At 29.2% G+C, this 24,256-nt stretch overlaps 1 protein-coding gene across 1 annotated transcript in view; it reads left to right on the plus strand.

Annotated features, from left to right (window-relative positions):
* Nucleotides 1-312: 312 nt before the first annotated feature.
* Nucleotides 313-24,256, plus strand: part of LOC148226470 (acetylcholine receptor subunit alpha-like) — a 191,253-nt gene continuing 167,309 nt past the window's right edge. Inside the window, exon 1 of the mRNA XM_088204549.1 lies at nucleotides 313-601. The gene's annotated coding sequence lies outside the window, so the exon portion shown is untranslated. The remainder of the gene's footprint in view (nucleotides 602-24,256) is intronic.

The raw sequence follows: 24,256 nt of genomic DNA on the forward strand, positions 1-24,256 counted from the left end.
TGAAATATGATCACTCTTGCGTTAAAAAGCCTAAAACACAAACAGATCTATTAGTTTTTTGACACTTATACAACTAATTTCAACGATTACGGGTGACCCATCGGTTAGATTTGTTACGAATCTACGTTACAGTATGGCAACACTGATTAAATTTGGCGTTTCCATTTGAAAACGTCTCGTATGGAAGGAAATATTTTGCGCAATTATGGATCGATAGGTTCGATAGGCTACTCGTAAGATCGGAGTCGAAACGGAAAAAACAAGGAAAAGCGGGTAAAAGCGCTTTTGGCCATAAGAATTTTCCTTGGCAGTGAGGGGCGACGGTGGCACGTGTCGACACGTGGGAAGGGAACGGAGGGGGCGGAGGCCGCGGCAGTTGCGCGCGCTCCGGCTCGGGAGTCGCTCGCGTCGCGCCCGCGCCCTCCTTAGACGTAGACATGAGCCTCGCGAACGACTCCGACTCCGCCTCGTGACTCGGTCGACGCCCGCCGCCGCCCACCGCGATCCACGTTCGTCTCGCCGGTCGAGTTTTCGCCCTCGATTTTTCGCCCCGACATGCGCGTTTCCGCAGGCGCCGGAGCCTGCGCCCCCGCGGACACAGGTAAACACGCACGTCTCTGCCCCCTCGGACTGACCTTGTGCGCGAATAAAAATATTTTAATGTATTTATTTTTTATATCTTACCACTTTTTTGCTAGTCGCTTTTTATGGTGTTACGGCCAAACATGTCAAATTTGACTTTTTAATAATGGCGCCGGATGCGAATTTTATTGCGGCTTTATCTTTTAGCTTCAACTTTTTTATATTGTATTTGATTTATCTACATTTTTAGGGGCTTATTTAAATTACCCTCTCAATATTATACATATTTATGACTATATGTAAATAAGCAAATTAATATCATCTCTATTAATCCTTTCTGAATTTAAACATTTAGTAAATAGTATTATAACAATTTCAAGTTAATTTTTTATTCTGTTTTTGCCGTTTTAATATAACAAATAATATAAATTTAAAAAAAAAAGAGTTTATTCAAAACTGTTGCAATAAAAAAGTATATCTTATAAATGTTTTGTAGATATTCTTTAAGACTCGTTTAGGAAAGAATTGTTTCGAGCGTTAAATTAAAATATAAATTGTAAGAGTTTCTAGTTTAACTAAAACCAAATATTGTTCTAAGAATGAGCATTTATTTAATGTAGATGATTGAAGAACAAAGCGTTTTAAAACTTATGATAACTAAGTTCAAGTCAATACAAAAATCGTGATTCGCAAGCATTGGTAAAATTTATGTAATATTTATGTTGGTTTAACAATTAAGATATAAGCCAAAATATTTACAATGTCTATCGTGTGAAAAAAGTTAATGGAAGTATTTTAACTTGCGCCTAGGTTCTAAGTGTTACTATAGAATTATCTATGAGTTGAAGTCTACAGTTGTATAATGTATTAATAACGAGATATAGTCTAAAATATATTTAGCTCATGTTTGATCGATTACCTTAATAGTACACAAATGAATTTCAGAAGTGGTGTTAATTTCAGATGGAAGCAATTATTACAGATTTAGTTTCGTACTTTAGGTGTATAATTGTAATGTGCTATCAAAAAGTGCAGTTCAATTATGATTATAATATTAGCATCTAATAGTTATTTCTAACAAAGCATATTTGTATCACTTAACAAATATTTTTAAATCCAGCGATTAACCTTCCATATTCTTATACATAATATATAATAAATATTACATCAGATCAAAGTCTTAAGTTTTTTCAAAATTGGGAGATATTCTAAAATTGCCATGAAAATCGAAAATACTCAGCTTTTATATTTGAAGAAAAATATGATACATTTAGTACATTAAATTAGTTATGGAACAATATTATCCTAGACCTTTATACCATTTTTGTATGTAAATAATAAATTAAATAATTAAAAATATTTTCTTTAAAATTTAGTGCAAGTTTCTGTTTACATAATAATCATTCTTTAGTTTATGCTACAAATTTATTACAACAGGATTTATAACTATTTACTTTAAATCGAATAAGCACTTAACTTTAACAGTTACATATGTATATACATAGTATCAATTTAATTTGTGTAACAAACAATACTCAAAAGTAGCAATTTTAATTTTATTTCCGAATATATACACATGTAAACATATTTTGCAATTACAATGGATGTTTTTATTTACATTGTAAATAACGGTTTCAAAAGGTAAACATATCAGTGTCTCTTTATTTTTATACATAAAAATTAATGTTTCTCTTTCTGTTTTGATTCTGTAACATTAGAGCTTTTAACAAATCAACCAAATTCGTTAATTAACGTACTTAAGAAATGTACGCAATGCTGTATATTTAACCTGTTTAGGTTTTGAAAATATGTTTTTTAATACCACATATATCACACTATACTTTAGTAATTTCAATATTTGTCACAGGTGAAATTCACTATTTTTTTATAATATATATATGATACAATCATTTGACCTTCTAAATAACTGCTTATGTGAATCTGTAAAATACATGATTAATATATTTTAATATAAAATATATTATTTTTAGTTGTTTATATATAAGTAAAAAAAATTGAGCAAAAATTTACTTAAATCATTAAAATAGCAAATAATCGCAACAAAGCGTTTCAAAAAACTTCAATGAGCACTAAATATATTAATTTTGTTTTTGGTAAGAATTAAAGATTAAAAAAAATATAAATTTAATTATTTCAGTGAATTAAAGAAAACAAATAGTCTGTGTTTTTTTGTATAAAATATAATCTAGAAAAAGATTTTTCCCGTTTGTAATACAATTAATTGTATTGGGATTAACTGTGTATTTTAAGATTTCTCCTTGAAAATTTCAGTGTGACTTGTAAATATACTTTTAAGCAAACATATCGTGATTATTTTCCCTCAAAAATGAATAATTTATTTGTGCGAAATGCAGCATTTTTTTTATTATTAATTTGAATAGCCTTCGTGCAAGTTAAAGCTTTAAAATGAATTATCAACGTGTTTGCCGATTTGTAAGTACTAAACACGCAGAGCTTAAAGATATCCATATATATTTAAAAATTGGATATAATATAATAATAAAAATATTTTGGATAAATTGCGCTAATATATTGACCCACAATTTTGCGTAAAAAAATTATATACATATATTTATGTATATAATATAAAAACATCACACAAACTTTTAGTATATATGTATATGTAACTCAATTTTGTGTGAAAATGGATTTTCTTTGTATTCCTAGCCTATATACATATGTATGTATATAATAACATTAACCAAAAACTAGAAAGAGAGGCATATCCAAATGACGCTAATGCTTCATCGTTGACGTCAGAGCTTTATTTGTTAAAACCATATATAATATGTTGCAACCGTGTGTCTCTGAAACAGTAATGAGATTTTTTAGTTATGTTGTATTTCACTTTAGAGAATATAAATAATAACAAGAAGGATACAAAACACAAAAGATCCCACATGTTGCGGTGTGAGCTAGTGCATTGTTATGGTAAAAGCATTGTTTTTAGCAGACGTTTTAATGCAGTTTTAAATTATACAATAAAGAAAAAAATATTCGTACGAAAAGCTCGGTATACACCGATGAGAACCGTTAAATTTCCAGATCGTACTGATAGATCCAGAATATTCTATCAGGTACAATATTGAATACCTATCGATTTAATCGTGTACGAGAGTTGATAAAATATTTATCATCAAAAATCAATGGAAATTAAGATCAGTAAAAAGTAAAGAAAATACACTGATTCATAATATTTTATATAAGAAGTTTTGCATTGATAATTCTGTTAACACGTAGCTGATCGCAGTAAACATTAATTAAAATGGTCTATGTACATTACCTAGTAAATAATAAACTACACGGACATACTGTTAATTGGACAATCCTACAAACGAATAAACTCTTGCATTTTAGCTATGTGTAAATCAAACGTACCATAAATTTAACTAAAACTATATACGATTTGATTAAACAGAAAAAAAAAACATTTTTATGTTAAAATTCTTATATATTTGATACAAAATAATGTAAATAAAAATATTTTTTACAAAAGTATTTTTTTTCAAAGCAATACATGCTTGATTTTTTATATTTAAGCAAATTTTTGTAAATATTTTTGGTGTAAAAATAACAATATTATTGGTAATTATTTTTATGCCTGATTTTTTAATTATTAATCTTACTTTATATCAGGCAATGTGCTGTTTTTATAAAATATTGGTCTGAGGGTCGTAATGACAGCAAGAACTTTATGACCCAATTGTGTTAATATGTTAAATGCTTATAAAAATATATATTCAGCGTTTAATTATACTATTTTGGGATATTTTTAGTATATAAAACGATTCTAGCAAATTTCTCTAAAAACCTCCAATTAAGATTTTACTCGGTATTAGTAGTGATTCTTATTCGAATATTTGTTCAACTATTCTTAAAATATTCGTTCATATTTGTAGTGAAATATTTTAATAGCACTACGAACCGACCAACTCTAAAAACACAGTTGTGTATTATTTCCTGAATCTTTGTGTATTACTTCAATGCAGTCAATGTATCGCTGCATTCAGCTTATTATGTTATGTATTATATTATAATAATAAGGTAAACTTCCAATGGTTAACCAAATTTAGGTCACGCAAAAAAAGTTTGAACGTAAAATATACATATAAGCACATTAAACTAACTCTTTATTTCTAAAATAAATAGTATAACTTATATTTAAACAAACATAACACCACTAAGTTTCGCTTAAACTTCTTTTAAATATTTTGTAATTTATTATATACGGTAAAAGCTTTACATAATAATTTAAAAAGTTTTAAAGAATATTGCCATAAATTAAAACAGCTATATTTAATGGTAGAACTATAGTCATATTTCAATTAAGAAGTCGTTTTTTTTGCCCTGTTATTCCATTTTGTTATAATATATGTATATGTTATATTTATTCATAATTAAAAGCGTTATAAATTAAGCGGTATTTCTGAATATTTCGGCATTACCTACAAATTATATGTAGCTTTTGTGCAAATATTTATTATTCGGACCAGTTTTTCGCATTGCAACGTTGCGGCCGTCGATCGGGCCGGATAAGCAAAACGCTAAAGCTCGATAAAAAGAGCTTTCACGTGCGAGAGCGCGATAAATTAAGCGCGCGACGCCTCGCGCTGCGCTTCCGGAAGGGTGGAAGCTCTGAGTTGAGGTCGTCGACTTGATTGTTTTTCGAATTCGATAGATAAGCGTACGAGATTCACCGACAGAAGATTATTTTTTTGGTCGCGTAAAAAAAGCCAGAGAGAAAAAATTACGAGCTTTTTCTCCGCGGACATTTTTCTGCAAAAAACGGGAGTCGTAAATGTAAGGGGAAACTTTCCAAGACGCGTTGGCGTGATTGCGCATAAATGCAACGACACGAAAGTTCATATATGTTAGGTATGTTCAGGGATAGGTGAAAATGAACATCGATCTTAATATAATTTTTATATTAATTAATTAAAAATAGGCGAAGCTTAAAAACACGCACAATGTTGACCTTAGAGATAACAAACATTGAACATTTAATTGAAAGTAAACATGCATATGATATGTTACAATGTCCTTGTTTTTTTAATAACACAATCATATGCTTTTCTTTCATTGGCAATTAAATAAAATTATTAGTTAAATATTTACCAACGGAAATATATTCAGCATTAAAATGGTAACATACTATTTTTATATATAGTTTTTAGAATTTAATACAAATCTTTCAGTGCTTAAAAATGCATGGATACCTCTATAAAAAATTTTGGCTGAGTGCGCAACCATTCATGCATCGTCTGCTGCATTTCTTCGTAAGACTGGAATTTCTTTTTTCCTTTAAATGGTGAATATACGATATGCACATTATAGAAACATATTCTTCCTAAAGATGTACTGCTCTAAAATCAACATAATATTTTCCGCATATGATTGTGTGTCTGATTTGGTCGAGATGAGTCTGATTTTTTATTTATTTATTAAAACGTTAACGTAACGTAACGTAACGTAAAACTTCATAATCACTATCAATACCTCTATAGTGCTCTCTTTTGCAAATCTTACAGTCAAGTTCACAAATAGTTTCACCAGTAAGACAATTTCATGATAATTTCGTCAGTATTTTATCGATTTTCATGCCATGCTTCGTTCCTTTTATTTTATATTAATATAAAATCACGTTTCTTAAATTTTCCATTATTTATAATTTATTCAACAATTTATGTAATTTTTAAAGCATAAGAAATTTCGTAAATAGTTCAAATTCATTACCAAGTTTTTCTAAAGCATATAATTTTAATTAAATATATTATTCGGTATATATAATAGATAATCTCTTAAGAGTATATTTTATAAATTAATTAAGAACTGCGAAATATTTTCGAGTGTCCATATTAATGAAACATATATTGTAAATTTATATATAATACATATTTAGTATTTCACTATAAAATTCTTGATTATTTTATTATTATATTATATAAGATTTTTTTGGATAAAAAATATATATTAATTACGATCTATACATAATGTTTTTAATTAGAAACACATATAAAATGTGTATTATTTATAACTTGCAACAGTAATCGTGGTCACGTCCTTTACTGTGCTTTAATAAAGGTTATGTTAATGAAACGTTGTTCAGTGTTATCCTTTGTACCAGCAAAAACGTTCATATATAATTTTCAAACAGCTTATTACTCGTAATCTGTTTGTTTATAACCATAAAACTTAAGCACAACTTTGCAAGCACAAGCTGCATGAAATTGAATTATAAAAATGTTTTGGCGAAGGATTGAAAATCTTATCGTGTGCCAAATTTCGATAATGAATCATAAGATTAAAAGACACTGCTCTACATAGTTTGATTTAGTTTTGAATAGTGAAAAAAATAAAATAAAATTTACGATGCACACGCTATATATTTAGCACGTAACGTAGCGGAATAAATATTGACACAAAATTTCAGTTTATCAGAAAACTTTTTAATGGGTTACTCGAGAGACAACATTTAGACACAGGATAACTTTTAAAGTTCAATCGACGAGTTTTACGTTGACTCATAATATATGTATGTGTGTACATTCATAGAGAATATATACTAAAATAAATATGATTGAGATGTATAATTGTGGTCATTGAATTATTTATGTATATTTAAGTGGATAAAACAATTTTCATTTTCATTGTTGTGATAATTAATTCAATTAATAATTCAGTAATTTCAACAGAATTGCGAGATTTGAATACATCGGATAGCCTTGAGAATTGGCTTATTTTACCGATCAATATTGCAGGATGATGCAAAATAATGTGAATTATATAATATATTACATACAAACTGTCACCGCTCATAAAATATTAGACATATTTTACGTTTTCTTTTAAATTATGGAATTATCAATTTGAATTAAATTAAAACAGGTTACCCCAATGCGTCACGATGATCTATATGATAGTCCATAGAGTATTATATGTAAGCTAATGCAAGATTTTAGTCGTAATGTTATATATTTTCATTCTGTTTTGTAGGTTTTGAGCTAAAAATATAAGTACTATATATTTTTGTCTTTTGTGCTTGTTTTAATTATATATTTTAATTGTGTGTCTTTTTTTAATATAAAACAGATTAATACACGTGTAGCATATAATATATATTTTTAGAATAATACTCTGACATAAAATTCTATATATGAATTAAAAAAGGGCTTGGGTGCTTTAGCATAGGTTATGAGACAAAAAATCTGTATAATATATTACACGAGTATGAAATGCAAAAATGCCTCATTTTTACGATTCGCATAACAATGCTTCTTTTTTGTTGAATTCCTTTGAATTCTCAGGCAATTTATTCGACTCGAAAATGGCATCTTATTGCAGAACTGTGTTTTTTTCAATATAAGAAAAAAAGAGCAAAACAATAGGTCTTTGCAGCCGTAGAACGTTTAACTCTCTTTGTGTCGCTCTGATTAAGTTCAGAACCAGAAGGGTCTATTTTATGTGTATATTTAATACGTAATATAAAACATCGAATGGCACAGAGCATAATTACTATATAAAACCGCGAAAATATATTCAATCAGGACGCGTCGAAAGGCAGAAGAGGCTCGTTGGCAACGGTCCAGATTGTTCCGAGCGGTTAAAAAATAATAATAAAGCTATAATTCTGGGTAGATATAGAAAAAAAGTATGTGTAACAGCGTACAGATACTTAGTTAATTATTTAGATTAAATTTCGCTAGGTTCAGAAACAAAAACAAAAATTTACAGGTGAAATTTCGTGAAATTATATTCAGGCGCACCGCAAAAAAACATTTGGAAAATCGTTAATCCTTTAGTGAATTATTTGTTTGGTACGGAAGGGTGGAAATCTTGCGTTTGCAAAAGAAGTTGTCAAAAAATATATCGAGGAGAGGACATAAGAAAACTAATAAAATATTTATGCGCTTGGAAGACAAAGAGATGGAATTTTGTGAAAACGGAATCTTGCTAAAAGAGCTAAAATTATGAGAACGCTTCCGTAACTGAGTTCGCCAGCGTGAATATAGATAAAAGTTGCGATAATAATGCAGAACGTGTTTATGTTTTTTATGTATGGAAAATGTTGTTAAGACGAGAGCTTAACGGGTTAAAACATTTCAAAAGTTAATGAATAATGATTAAAAATTTCTTTATTTATTTACATGAATTAAGGGGGATCATATGAATCGTCAAAATTCATATTGCGTTTTGTTGAGTGATGGTGGGATAATTATAATATATCAATTTGATTATCATAAAAACACATCAAACGGCTCACCCGTCCCAATATATTGTTGACAGCAAAAATTTGTTTCTACTATGAGTCAAAAGATTAACGGAAACTTTATAGAGTGCCTACCATTGTCAATTTTCGCGGATTATAAACTTGACAGCATCAGAAATTTTTATAATCTTCTATTTATGAATCACCTAATTGTACATGCAGATTTTGCTCTTTTCATAATTGCAAAATTCAAAAATAAATATTTTTGTTACTTCTGAAAAATAAATCGATAATAAATGTTAATAATTAAATCAAATAATTTATTCTGTGTAATTGGTATCAAAATTGCATTAGATTATTAAAAAAACATCTCTTGCTAGAGAGCTCACCACTTATGGTGACTTCATAAAAAACGCGAGAAAGAAGCGCTTCCCTCTTCACGTCAATCCTGGTTTAGTTACGTCCGAAATCTAGAGTTCAACTTGATCTTCGGATAAGTCTGGATTATACAGACAACTTGTACTTACGAATATTATACAGATAAAGCTATAAAAATATCACGTATTCGTAGTAATTACAATAACTGTAATTTACAACTAAATTACTTAGTAATATATAAAAATAATTACGACACTTAGATCAGTACAGCGAAATAGTAATTATTTGTATATTAATTTAATAAATAAAATATAGGAGGTGACGCTTCTACAGCTTATATATATATATATTTATATAAATGCACCGCCACTGAAAAATATATGTATTTGAACCTTAAAAAGATCTAGTATTTTAATAATTTATAAGTCTTATCGACGGCTGTTCCGCTTCATATAAGGAGAAATCGCCATTTTCCTCTCGTTTCTTCGAAAATCCAGTGACTGTAAATTTGTTGATGTTGTCGTTTTCTTTCCGCGAATATTTTACCCAATCTAGTAATTCTTTGAAAAATATTGGTTCTAGGAAGTTTGACTTACACGGACATAAATTTAAATATGATCAATAATTTAATATATTACATATTATAATTATATTGAATATTTACATTTTTCAATAAAATATAGTACACTTATTTTAAATACTGGTTATTGATTAAATAAAACTTAAAACCGTTTTGTAATATCGTAAAGTAAATAGATCTCTAGTTTTAAGATAAATTAAATAAATTAGCTAATTTCTATTCTGGATGAAAATTATTTGATAATGACAGTTATGCTATGAAAATCTTACATCTTTAAAAGAGCACGTGATCATTAAGAAAATTTGATAGCTCGATGGTCACTAAAAGCAGTACTGAAAAAAAATCTAGTTTACTATACGTACTTTATAAAAATTAATTAGAGTATATCGCACAGTTGTGAGTATACTTTAATCACAAAATCTACTTTCTAAGCTCTAATATTGAATTTCTCCATGTCTTTGCATAGGAACTTGAAAAATATGAGCTAGATGAAAACACATTTTACATTAGGTATACCTTCTAGCATTTATTTAATGAGTGTTTATAAACCTTTATACGTAAATGTGACCTACTTGCGAGTCTCACTGTCCATTCTACAGGCCAGTTGACACTAAAAGCTAGTAAATAATGAAATTTAAGTTTATTTCCATTAGAGTGTTATTTTTAGGACTCGCGCAGTTATTTTATAAAATATTCTATATAAATGTGTAATACTTTTACCAGGTATTATATTGTATGCCAATTTTTTTATCGCACATACAAATTCCAATTTTTATTGCACAATTAATACATCGATAAAATAGTTGGCTGAAAAGCTCCATCGGGCTTTCGAGTGTTTTTTTTTTCATTGTCGAAATCCACTCGAGATCGGTTTTAGTTCGCCTCTGCTCCATAAAGAACTTTAGCCCTCTCTCATATTCAAATCAAGCGGAATGTTAATGCAAACTTAACAAACTCGAAACCCCACGACCGCCGTGACTAATGAGTCCTTCAGACTCATTGTGTACCCACGTGGAGAGTACGGTTGAGTTATGAACTGTGTGTGAGGGTTAAGTGGTACCGAAACACAGAATGACGAATTCACAACATGTTTAACGTACACACGAGCAATTTACATTAACGGCGAGCTTTAACCGCGCAATCGTTGCTCATCATCTTGGACGTGTTTATCAAAATGGTTAATCGTGTTAATTGTCTCGCGTATTTATATGGCATTGTATTAACACAGTAATATCATAAAACATTATTTGTTTCAAAAGCAGTAACAAGCTATTTTTACTCGAAAATAATGAAAAGTTCTTCATATAATATAACTATCTTTATATAATAAATCTTACCTTTTTGTAACTCTATTTGATCAAGTTATGTGTCCTCAAAGTTTATTCATTTTTCCACCCAAGATTCAAAACAAAGTCGGATAAATTCAATTTATATCAATTTGAATAATATACATTTATTTTGTATGAATAAATTTCTAAGTACGCATTTTATCACACTTTTACTGTAACTGTATATATTCACATATTCATGCTTCTTAAACTTATTTAGTGTATTATATTACTATCAAAGTTCATTTATAATATGTAATTACTATGTATTTACAGTCTTGGTTTAAAAACTCAAGAATCTTAATAATTTAATAATAATAAACGGTTTATATAATAATATACGTAAACAAAGGAAATATATTTAATTATAATAATAAAAATAAAAATTTAATTTGCTCCATTATTTTCAAAGCCGCGGGTAATGCATTCTGTTGTTTCGACCAATAAAAAATAAGCATTCAAATATAAAACAAGATGACCGACAGTAACGTGACAACAGTTTTAAATAATTATTATTTATAACAAAATTTTGCTACGCGACAATAATTTTCATTAATTCGTTATATGCGTTGTTTGATTTCACTGAATATAAATAATCTGATTATAAATAGGTATGTTATAACTATGAAAATGAAATATATACATAATGTGTGTAAGGATTATAAGAATATATTGATTAAACTAGATAAACGATCACAAAACAATCTTCGTAATGAAATCTTCAAATTTTGAATTCCCGTCGCTGGCCCCGAGACCGAAAAGTAAGTGTTTTGATTTGTAATACATAAAAATTATCATTTCTTCTGATTTAACGCACATATTCGTATTTTTTTTATCTATTGATATCTATGGATACTATTTTTCACGACGATTATGATGTAGGCGGTTACTTAGCTGAAGAAATTTGGTTCCATTTCTGCATAAGGTCGTCTTATTTCTCGCTCATGGCTTCAAAAAAATAATTATGAATAGTAATTATAATCTAAACACAATATTCACACAGAGTACTGACAATGATATGACTTTTTCCTTTTACAATACTTAAAAAATATCATTGTTTCTGATTCGGTAAGAATCGCCTCGGTCGATTCAATGTAGCTCCGCTTAGTGCAAGTTCAGTTGAACTTTCGTTTATTAAGTCGGAAGCGAAGTAGTAGTTTAAATAAAATGGTGGAAGTAAATTCTTGAGTGTCTGATTAAAGTGATGCGGTCTTCTAAGCTATCTTGATGATTCGTACAAAATCAGACTAATTACTTAAAATATATTATACAAATATGTTAAACAAGATAGGCCATAAGTTATTACACTTTTGAAAATTTAATAAAAAAAAACTACAGGTCGTATGAAAATAAATCTTTATTTCAATAAAATAACACAATTGTGAAAATCATGTTTTAAAAATATTGGTGACATATACATTTAAACTGTCACTTTTAGAGACTAGAAAGACCTTTGATGTTTGAGTTAGAGGTTCTCCCTGTTTCAGAACCTGCTTCTGTTTATTAATATGTCTGTTAAAATCACAATGGCTTCGCCGGAGAATAAAATGTTGCTGAAATTGATGAACCGTCGAAGATTGTCTCAACGAATCCTTTTCGTGAAATCCAATCATCGGCTTTTAAATCTTGCACCTATTGGATTTTATATGGGTGTAGTTTCAAGTATAGTTTAAAAATTCAAAGTTAAGTCGATCTTGTATTGCTATAGCAGCAAGTTGACAAGCCCGGATCTACCGCGACATTTTCTTCGCTTCTCCTGCTCAATGCCCGCCCAGATTTCTTCTTATTTAGCGTTGAATCTGTCTCCTATAAATTGATGAGCTATTATTTACACCTCCACTGTGTAATCGGTAGTGTTTTTGTAATAACAATACAAAAAAGTTGTTCCCCCGTGAAGTAATCCATTGCGACTAAATTTCCAAGGACCAAACTCCCGCGCGCACTTCCTTCTCGTTGTTCCAAAAAAAAAGGAATATTTTTATACAAATTTACATTACTCCCCTGGTCGAACTCGTTTTCTTATACCTAACTATCTTTATCTATTTCACGAAATAGAGACAATTATGGCCCACTATGTAGTAGCATTATAAATATGGCCACAGACATTACTTGAAGTTGTAGCTGGAGAAGAAAAACGTTTTATGAGCCGTGAAAATATAAGGCGTATCGAAATTATTATGATGATATACGCCCATCATTTAAACGAATGTACAAGTAAAGTAAGAAGCTTTTAAAGGCCATGAGTTCTGTGGCAAACTCTCATTCCCATTTGTGAAGTGTTTCTATGGATTTTTTTATTGCATTCATATGATCATTGTGTTAAAGTAACACAAAAATAATTCGAAAACCAGGAAATTTGCAAACAAACGGAATTACGAATTGTTAAAATTGTTGACTGTATGTTAAAATACCAAAAGGTTTTTGTTTGTATTATTTCATATTTGTTGAATAAATATCATCAAAAAAATAAAATAAAACTTTTTAGTAAATATTTAATAGTCATACTAATTTATACTAAGAAGTTTACGATTGAATTAAATTTATATTAAAGTATTTCTCTGGGGAAGTGCATAGAATATCTCGTCGGCTAAATTCTAAGCAAATTTACGAGTACCGTAGAATTTAGGTTAGTTTCAAAGCCATTGCGACATTAAAAGATAAGAAAAGGTCCATTTAATAGCTGCAGGTGTTTTGTTGTTATCGATTTATGATTTTCTTTTCAATATAATTTTTACACATGGTGGCGAAAAGTAGCTTTATTTATAGCTTAGATTTTATATGAAAAATTTATATTTGTTACTATTATAGAATGACTGTATCATGTTCATATTTTTATGATTGAAATAAAATATTTGTTAGTATAGGCAAAACGTATTGGTGATTTAATCAACGAGGTAATTTGATACGGAGTTCAATTCATTGGTTATTTGATACACGAAATTCTGGTCGAGTAATGCCTGTTAAAATTAGGCGTCATTGTTAAATTTTAATTAAATACGTGTACTATATATCATATATATATATTAAAAGTAAATTATATTTAAATAGAATATTATTAAAAAAAAAATGTTGAACTACTTTTTCATATTGACAAAAATATATCTATTTACATATTTCTTTTTAGACGAGTTGTATTATTTGGGTGTCAGTTTCACCACAATCCAAAGATCCTTTTCAACATATCCCAATGGAGCTTGTTTGACAATGGTACATTGAACAGCCATCGCCCAGATTTCTCCCAATTTTACATACGCGACGCACTTGACGGATTTTAAATCGCGCCCATTTTTATTATATACATATTAAAAATGTTTATTCTTACTCTCATATATTCGTATCGCACAAGAAGCCAATAAATATTATTGTTATAATTGAGTAAACACGCCACTGAGCGATACTTTGTCGTTGAAATCAAACGTTAAAAACCTTTCACGTTTAAAGTTACGAGAAAAGGGCGATATTTACCGTTCGGTATTCACACCAAAGGAGTTGTACACTTTCGAAGCCCATAAAGCGGTTCCTTTGCGCAATTGTGTCGGAAATTGTATATAAAGCCACTCTTAATTTGCATACCCATTTTTCTCATTCAAGAGTTATTGCGATTTTTGGTTTTTAGAAGAGATTATTTTTTCCGTAATTACAATGAAGCGGCCATATTTTTATTTACATCTTCGAGTACTTCTTAATAGTGACAAATGTATACAGGCTTTCTTCCGTGCAAACCGAGAGGACGCCTCGTATTAGTGTTTGATGAAAATAAACGTCTCGGCTTTTTCTGGGGGCGCTTGTCGCCACCGACCCCTAAGCCTGCGGCGAATATTCATTTCGGAGGAGAAAAAGAACAAAGTCGCAAAATAACTAAACTCAATTTCGAAATAGAATAAAAGTTTAGATGGTAGGGCACATACGAGGTGTGGTCTGAAAAGTCTCCGGATCGAGAATAGCGAAATTGATTAACGGTTTCAAATAAATTCTCCACATGATAAATGGATATTAAACTATATTTGTTACAAATTAGTTGAACCATATGATGGCTAACTTTACTTTTAGTAATGCTACTTTACTCACACTATTATATTACATGTATATGTACCTATTAGCACGATATACCTGTGATTAATACCTAAAAGTAAAAACTTTACTAATTCAAGTAAATTTACACAATTGAAAAACAACACTTATCTTAATTGGAAAAATTATGTCATATCATTTTTTTATTATTTCAGTTATAAATGTCAAATATATGAAATATATTTATGGCATTAAAAATATCATTCCAGGAACTTTTCTCATCATAACAATGCACACAAGCATTTAACATTTCCAAACACGAATTGGAAGCGTTGCAAAAGGTACCGCTTGGGCAAATTCGATTGGTCGTAAAATATGATTAAGGCGTCGAGACGCTTCTGGAATACATCCCTATAGGTTATTTTTGTTAAAAGTTTTCATTTCACCCCCACCTTCTCCCACCGTTAAATTGTCTTCCCTGTATAGACATATCCGACCCTTTTCATTCACGGTGGATGGTAAAGTGGCGTGACGACACAGAGGTGTTTGTTCAGGTGGGATGTTAATGCATTAGGTCACGTCACATCACGCTTTGAGTGATGTTTATGCCCGATCGTGATTCACATGCTGAATTTTAAACACGATACCCTGTGTTTCAATGTATTAATATTTTCCCGAGATACATGGGAAAACTGCGTACTGCTTTCCCCGTCTTCAATTAAGGTCGCGTGTTTGCCTCGAAATAATATTTTACCTCACTTTTAATACGCACGAAATTGTAACAGAGAGTTTGTTATACATTTATGTGTTTGTGTGTGTTGTCATATACTATATATCTATAAAATTCTCGGTTAGTATTTTTCTTGTTTATTTATTTATTTATATGTGCTTTTCTATCCATTAGAGTCTCCAATTACTCGAACCATCAACTACTCGAGTATCGAATATTAAAATTTTAAAATACTCGAGTACTCGAGTACTTTCGAGTATTTACCAAATGTACCAAAATAGCTATTATTCAAATTCGTGCATATATATATAAATAAATAAATTAGTATGTTAATTTTTACAATTATTTTAACTTCACGAACATACTTTTTAAAAACAATAATGCAAAAAGTGTCTCGAATTTAATATTACTGCTAACCTTTGGTTTTATTATTCCCGTTATGGAAAAAACCCTTTCCGTTGCTGTTGATGTTGGTCTTATTGTCATTAACGCGTTGGATAAGGCTTCTAATTTATATCTGTTCGCTTTTTATAGATATAAAATTTTTTGAACTCTCTTTTTATGTTCTCTTCTTTCATTCCCTTCTCTGCTTTTCTCTTATTTCCTTCGACTATTGACAAAATAGCATTTTGTAATTCTTCTTGACTAGATTTTTTTTCTTAACAATATACAATATTCTACTCCTTCTGATTAATGCGAAGAATTTAAATCTATATCCTTCGAAGATGTATTTGGGTGAATCCCTTTCACTCTAGAGCTTAACGGTTCGCAAAGAACTGACTTTACTTTAAATGCCTTTAAAACACACAATTGTTTTGATTTATATTTTAAGCTGAGGGATCAGTATAAACAATTTACAACACTTTACGCTACAACTGCATAGTCATAAAACCTAAAAAAAATTTTTGTTGATATTTCATATTGTTCATTGCCATAAATTAGATAAGTCGGGACTTTCGAACAGAAAACACAAAATAAATTTCTCCGTCGTACCCACTAACATAGCCGACGACCGGAACTATGCAACTATGGAACTATGAAAAAATTATACCTGATAGTAACCGCTCTAACTCGGGACTTCGGGCATAAACTCCAAATAAAAGCAAGACGTTAACCTTTACCGGACCGAGTTAAAGCTATTTTTGTTTCTGAAATATTTCAAAATTTTTTAATTTCGAGTATTAATCGAGTAATTTTCAAAATACTCGATTATCAAGTACTTGAAAAATAGACAAAAATACTCGAGTATCGAGTACTCGATTACTCAAATTGGAGACTCTACTATCCATCAGCAATATATATTTTTAAAATCATATTAATTTAATACAAGTAAATTAATATTATACTGCTGTAATATGTATACATAAGAAATTCTATATGCTTTAATATTGGGTTAAGAGCAGATCAAGTCTAGCCTATACTAGAATATATACATACATATGATTATTAGAGAGCAATATAATCCCATTGTTGCAGACGATACTAGTAAACCTAAGCTTTGGACATTCGATTGCATCAAAAAATATAAGTTGTGAAAAATTCCTAAAAAGTATATATTTAACACAATTCAGTGTTTCGTATTACTGCGTGCATAAATTTCGTTTGAAATGATAATGATATTTGTATTTCCTTATATATATTTTAAAACCATTAAAGAGATGTATTCAATTCATTAAAAAAAAAACACATGAGAAAAGCAAGGATCAAATCTCAACCTCTTGGAAGCTTTTCTATATGCATTTTTTATATGCTTATGTAAATTGTAATTCATTTTTAATAAAACACAAAATCATTGTGGTGACGTACTTTACTAGCTATTTCATAAATAATACAAAATTATATTGTTTAATTCTGAACGATTAGGAGATAGCAAAACTAATCTTACGAAACAGATTCCTACTTACAAGGAAAATCTTGATTGTCAATCAAATAGTCGATGGCTCAAGTAGTGATGAATTATTGCATTTGATTCGCGTTTGAGAGTAGGTATCGTAGTCGTCGTTGATTACGGAATTTTCTAGACTGGCAAATTAGGTTTCACTATAGATTCTAAGCTTTCGTGGAAATTTTATTTTAATTTATTTAAAAACTAAAACAACCGGAGCTAAACTATACCATATTTTTTGCCGCAAAAGTAAATTAAATACCAAAAATAAATTATTAGACCTGTAACTTTCCTTCCCCGGTTTTTGAATAATTCATACACATTACAACAAAATATTTTGTTAATAATCGCGTCAAATGTTCCATGGTTTGTCCGCGATTTAAAAATATATATTCTAAATATACACTGCGAGAGAATTAAAACTCATAAAAACATATATGAAAAATAACAGTAAATAATAATAATAAACATATCTTAATATTGATAGAAAAATAAATACTAATTATTTTATTATATAATATTAAAAATGTTATTTTTGTTAATACAAACATCCACCATAAATAGATTAGGGTAAGAGGTAAGGGATTTTGATCTAGGAACTGAAAAACACAGATGCTATGAAAAAAATCAGCATTTGATATAATTTGATCTATTGATGTATTGATTACTTTATGTATAAATCTCGACCATCGATTTGTTCCCTTTTATGTATAAAAGTAACTTTTGCAACTTTCCATACATCTGGGAAAACATTTGTTTTCAACGAAAGGTTGAAAACAAACAACAGCGAATATGCGATCAGATTCTGTAATTCCTTTAGCATACAACTTGGTATTAAATCAGGAGTAATACAATATAAAGGATGTTTTCTACTTTATTTTCCAAAAAATATAATATAGGTCAGAATAACTATCGATCGATAAATATTCAGTTTTTTAAATCCGAACTCTTTGTAACCGCGTCAATATTATTGAATACATCAGATTAATAATTAAATAAACCTCTTTATTCCAGTGAATGTATTAAAGCGCTCTCGAGGTACAGTAAAAACTGAGTCCAAAAACTCACCCCTCGTCTTCTTCAATTAGGGTCGCGTGTTTTTACCGATTGCCGCAGGGGAAAATTCTTTTGAATGAGCCCAAATAGTATTTTTACGTGGCTGCGAGAGAAAAAGGGCGAGCTGGCAAGTTTTAAACGGTGGAATAAAGTCAAACCAAGCTAGTCATTTTTTCTTTTATCTCGATGCGCGCGGTAATTTTTTATATGTGTGTTTTGCATGGTAGATCATCGAAAGAACGCTTTTCAGACTTTTACACCTTTAATATCATAATGATTGAGCTAGACATGCGAAAGATAGATCAAATTTGAATCAACTGTACGATCATTATTATATTTAAATAAAATAACAATATGTATTAGTTCTTATGAGTTATGGGGTTTGGTATATAAGTCGCTTAATCAAATTTTGTGTAGAAGTTTGGCTTAAATACGAAAATAGTAGCGTCGTTATAACCACGAGCTCTTTAAACTATGTATCGTATTCATTATTTTTGTAATAAATAGCGAATTTAGGAACTTAGGAAAATATCATATTGAAAAGCGAGGCTAATAATTGTTGTGGTAAGAGACAAACCATTTTTTGAACCTTAATTAAGATTGAAGAAATTCACATATACAGCCCTTTATTAATACAATAAGAAATTTAAAGCATTTTCATTTTTTTAATGAAAAATAAAATCCTGTACTTTGCATGGAATAAAACTGGAATAAAAAAAAGTTAATGAAAAGTTACTAACCGGTAGATGTAAAATGCAGAACTTTAAAGGCACACAAATTTTAAAATTAAAACTAAACACGAATTATGGGAGTTTTTGTGTGTTTTATACGTTTGGATCGTTGAGATAAGATTATCTAGAGATTTTACGACCATATAAAAAAGCGACACCATTATATACCGAGAAACGCCTAAGGGACTAATGTCAGCCGCACAGAAAGTCGATGTCGAAAAAATTATCTCAAAGGGCGTAACCGAAAACTTCGTACTTTCAAATATATAATTAATATTATGAACACATTTTGCTTTATACCCATATATCAACAAAAACAAAAATATGCCATAAATTAGGCAAAAGAAACTTCGCAATATTTCATATAATATGGAGGTCAAAATAACATCATGCAAATCCCATAAAACTTTTGATGGGTTTTTCTTTGCTTCGTGGACCGGTAGCGATTGGAAAAAATATAGACGCTCCTTAACTTATTTATCTAATCCTACTTTCGACGAAAATAAAGGGCCGGATAAAGAAAAGGAAAGTTTGTTTGCTAATTTCAGTATTTGTTTTTGAAAATAGAATAAACAGTTTTTTTCTAGTATTCGACGTGAAAATAATATTTTTTTTATAAAAAGATTAATTATCGCGATTTTTATATTAATCATTGTTAAATTTAAGAGAGAAAAGTTTATAGGCCAATAAGAGGAGTAAAATAGCGCGTGTGCTACAAACGAAAAAGAAAATTGTAAATGATCGCAATTACGCTTAATGGCGCTCACAAAAGCTCGCTAATAAAATACACAACCTGAGAGCTGCTGAAATTTTATTTTACAAACCTAATTGGTATAGATAACTTAATCAACAATTAATTAATTAATATTATATATGGACCATATATTAAATTATTTTACTATGGACTCACATTGAACCCCAGAAGTATTTTACTATGTTTTGTTTGATTAGCCCTAAAATAAACTTACAGTTAAAAGCTCAAGTTAAGTGATGTAATAAAAATAGTACAGCACCGGTTGTATACGATCGTATCATTACTGTTTTATTATCCAATTATAAGAAGGTGTATAATTTAATTCAATAATATATAATATTAGGGAATGTCGTTTTTTAAAATTTAAGTTATAGCAATTAGTCGTGCTTTGGCCGTTGATACCTCGAGAACGTCTTTTATTATATCTATATAAGTGCACATCTGGACTTTACATTATGATATTAAAAAAAACTGGGTCTCAAGATTTACGGTGGCAGAATTTTTACTAAGTGAACAATTTATTAAAAATTGCATGTAATTTTAGTAAAAATATCTTAGTAAAAACCGGTGACTACAGTTACTAACTAACATTTGTAAAGTGGTAGTTGATTTTACATCCGATGTATTATATTTATAAATTATATTTTTACTAGTAAATTCCAAACACGTTTTCATATAATATATGTTTCTACTAGAAAAAATATAATTTAAGCGATAAGCGCTAATATGCTGCTCTAAAATGTCTATGAAACTCAATTTGACAGTTGCGAAACTTCCATTTGCTGTCCAAATCTAAACCTAATCTAATGATCTATTGCATAATACCATTTTGAGGCCCGGAATCATTGTTTTACCAGGACTCGGGTTCACTCTCGGCGCCCTTGTATATGAGATTAATTTATTAGAGTATTTTTACTACAATATTTGATCAGAGTATTAACTAGTTATATATCTTGTTATATAAAAATCAACGCTATGCTATCGTGTCGAAACGCCATTTTTTCACCCCTCTGTCAGAGTTAAAGTTTAAATCGCGAAAATGCATTCATTTTCGCCAATAACGTATATGGAGTGCAGCACGAACCGTAGTGCAATTATACAGGCCCCTCACGTACCACCTCACGGAAGAGTTCTAGAAATGTGGATCACATTTGAGAGTATCCCTTTCAGGCGATGGTCCTCAAAGACACCTCTGTCAAGAATTCTTGCACCCGTGATAAATTATTACCCCACAGCCACGTAACGTGCATACATACGCTAGCATCTAACTATCTATAGGTTTATTTTTAAAAGGCTAAGCGCCTTTGCCGTTTTGGCCTCGTGACCGAAGCGAATATTTTATGTGAATGGTTCGATATGGTATATGGCCAAAATAAAAAATGTTTCTGCTAAGGTGCATCATGTATAATAGTTATGCATATGTGATATATTTTTCCCAATTGATGTATTTAAATCATGAAATTTGCGGCAAAATATCTTGAAAATATGCTTCGTTTCATTTAACAGAGTCACTTTGAGGCTTACCTCGTATTACATATTTTATTTTTTGCTTAATATAGATAATTCAAGGTGGAAGTAAATTATCGTTATTGTGTGTGAGCCAAAGTCGATAATCTAATTGCGAGTTAATATCTTATAAATGTAGCGATAGTCATTGGAATCCAGCAATAAGTGAAAACTTTAAATATATACATGTTTAAAAATTGTGGATTATTCAGAAAATAATCAATTCATATTTGACGACATTATGATATCCGAAGGCATCAAACATACTTTTTTTACACTAACTCCTCATTTATAAACATTTGTTAATTTGTTAGTATTTATCTTACAATTTTATTTTCATAATCATTTCTGTTGTTATTTATTTAATATTGCATTTATAGTAAATAAAAAAAAACAGTGCTTCTGTTAGTTTTATTACTTTGATTTATTTTAATACTTTTTTGTGTTAGAATGTTCTATTAATTTATTTTAACACTTCTATTATTAAATTTTGTTAATTTATTTTTCATATTTATTATATATTATACAGCTTTTCTAGATTTTTTTTAAATCAATACAGAAACTTTCAATATATTTTATAATGTTAATATAAAATATTTTTGGTTTTATGTTATTGGTATTATTTTGTATTGAAATCATTTACAAAAATTTAAATTTAAAAAATATTATATAAAAATAATATTTTTTATTTATTTGGTTATATATGTAAATATATTACAATTATATCATATGTAGATATATAACTATCTAGGGTACCTCAAAACAGTGAAATATCAACCGCCGTACATGTACGGCGACACTCCTCAAAGCGTTAAAGATTGCAGGTTTATTGTATTTCAGTATTTTGAACAGAACATTTATTGAAAATATAATAAAACTTTTACCAAACAGAACTCATGAATATTTTTATCGTCAGAATGATGAAATAATTTGAACAATTTGTGGGCAGTTAAGATTTATTTTATAGATTTCTACTAATTAACTACTACTAATTGACTAATAAAAATAAATTATTTTGTGTCTCCTTATTCATTAATTTATTTCGTAACGATATATTTCGTTCGAGTTCTGGCAACAATGGTTCATTACCTACTAGCTAGAAGTTTTTGTGGAATACGGTAATGGTTTAGGTGCACATTTTTTCGACAAAAGCGCTGGCACTATAGATTTGATTTTTAGTAAATTTGAGGAATATAAATCATTGTTTTTAGGTTCTCGTACAACCAATTTTAAAAATGATTATGGATACTTATACTTATTATTCATTAAAGATGCTTTATGTTAAATTCTATAGATAAAAATAAGGGAACGAATTAAGAAAAGCTACTAGTGTTTTTAAAAAATCAAGTCAGTAAAATGCTTATATAGTTTAAAGAAAAGAACGTAAAAATAGTAGTTTTATACGTTTTGTGAAATTCGGATATTTTTGCTTGATGCTCCAAAAGAGAATTATTTTTATTAAAAAAATAATATGTCTTTTAAGAAGAGAGAAAAATTAACTAAAAATGGTTTGCTTGTATAAAGTATTTCGATGAATATTCTTGCAGAAAAGAAACATTCTTATTCTAAATATTATCACTTAATACACAAATATTTGTGCTATAATCTGTGTATAGTATAGTTATATTAAATAAGTACTATTTGTACATAAATATCATATTAATAATTGTAGAATAAACAATGTTTTTTTACAACAAATATTTAAGACATTTAATTTTTATATATTATATTATAATTAAAAAATAAATACTAAAATTATATAAAATTAACTTTACTACAATCACTGAAAAATTTAATATGGTAGTAAAGATTGCTGATGTAAACTTTTATATTTGTGGTGATAAATATTTGTCGTGAAATTATTTTTATTTTCACGAAATTTTCAATGATTAATTGTCGTTTGCGTTAAAACGGTGTTTATCAGTTTTCGCATAAATTCCACTTTTCCCCCAAATCTGATATTATTTTTGTGCAAAGTTACTGCGGTTAGGGTTTTCGCGTATTTTCAAGCTTTCGTCACGAATCTACATATATTAATGTGAAAACTTTCAGCGCTTTTCTTTTTAAAGCACGTTCTCTCTCTTTCGCTGCTCTTTACGCGACTTTGAAAAATATTTAAAATATAATTACTAACTCAATTAATAAAATGTTTTCTACGTTTTATAATATATGAAAATCCAACGTAATGTGATATATTGGTTAGGAATGCTTTATAACACAAAACATGTCCTGATAGCTTTTATGTCAGGTGAGCAAATGCTAAAACGGAATTTCAATAACCGGCAAATTTCCCGTGCTGTTTCAAAGGCACATATACAACAACCCTTATAAACCTCACGTCTTCGTATTATGAACCATACACCGCGAGCCTATCTAGAAACATGCCGAAAATTCCTAGAATTCGTTCATAAACGTTTTACCAAAAAAAATAAACATGTTATTTTTATAAGCAAACAAGAAAAAAATGGATACTAATACATTGCAAAGT

Source organism: Plectrocnemia conspersa, unplaced genomic scaffold (assembly GCF_051122295.1).
Source record: "Plectrocnemia conspersa isolate PC_06_02 unplaced genomic scaffold, ASM5112229v1 ptg000014l, whole genome shotgun sequence".
NCBI classification, from domain to species: Eukaryota; Metazoa; Arthropoda; class Insecta; order Trichoptera; family Polycentropodidae; genus Plectrocnemia; species Plectrocnemia conspersa.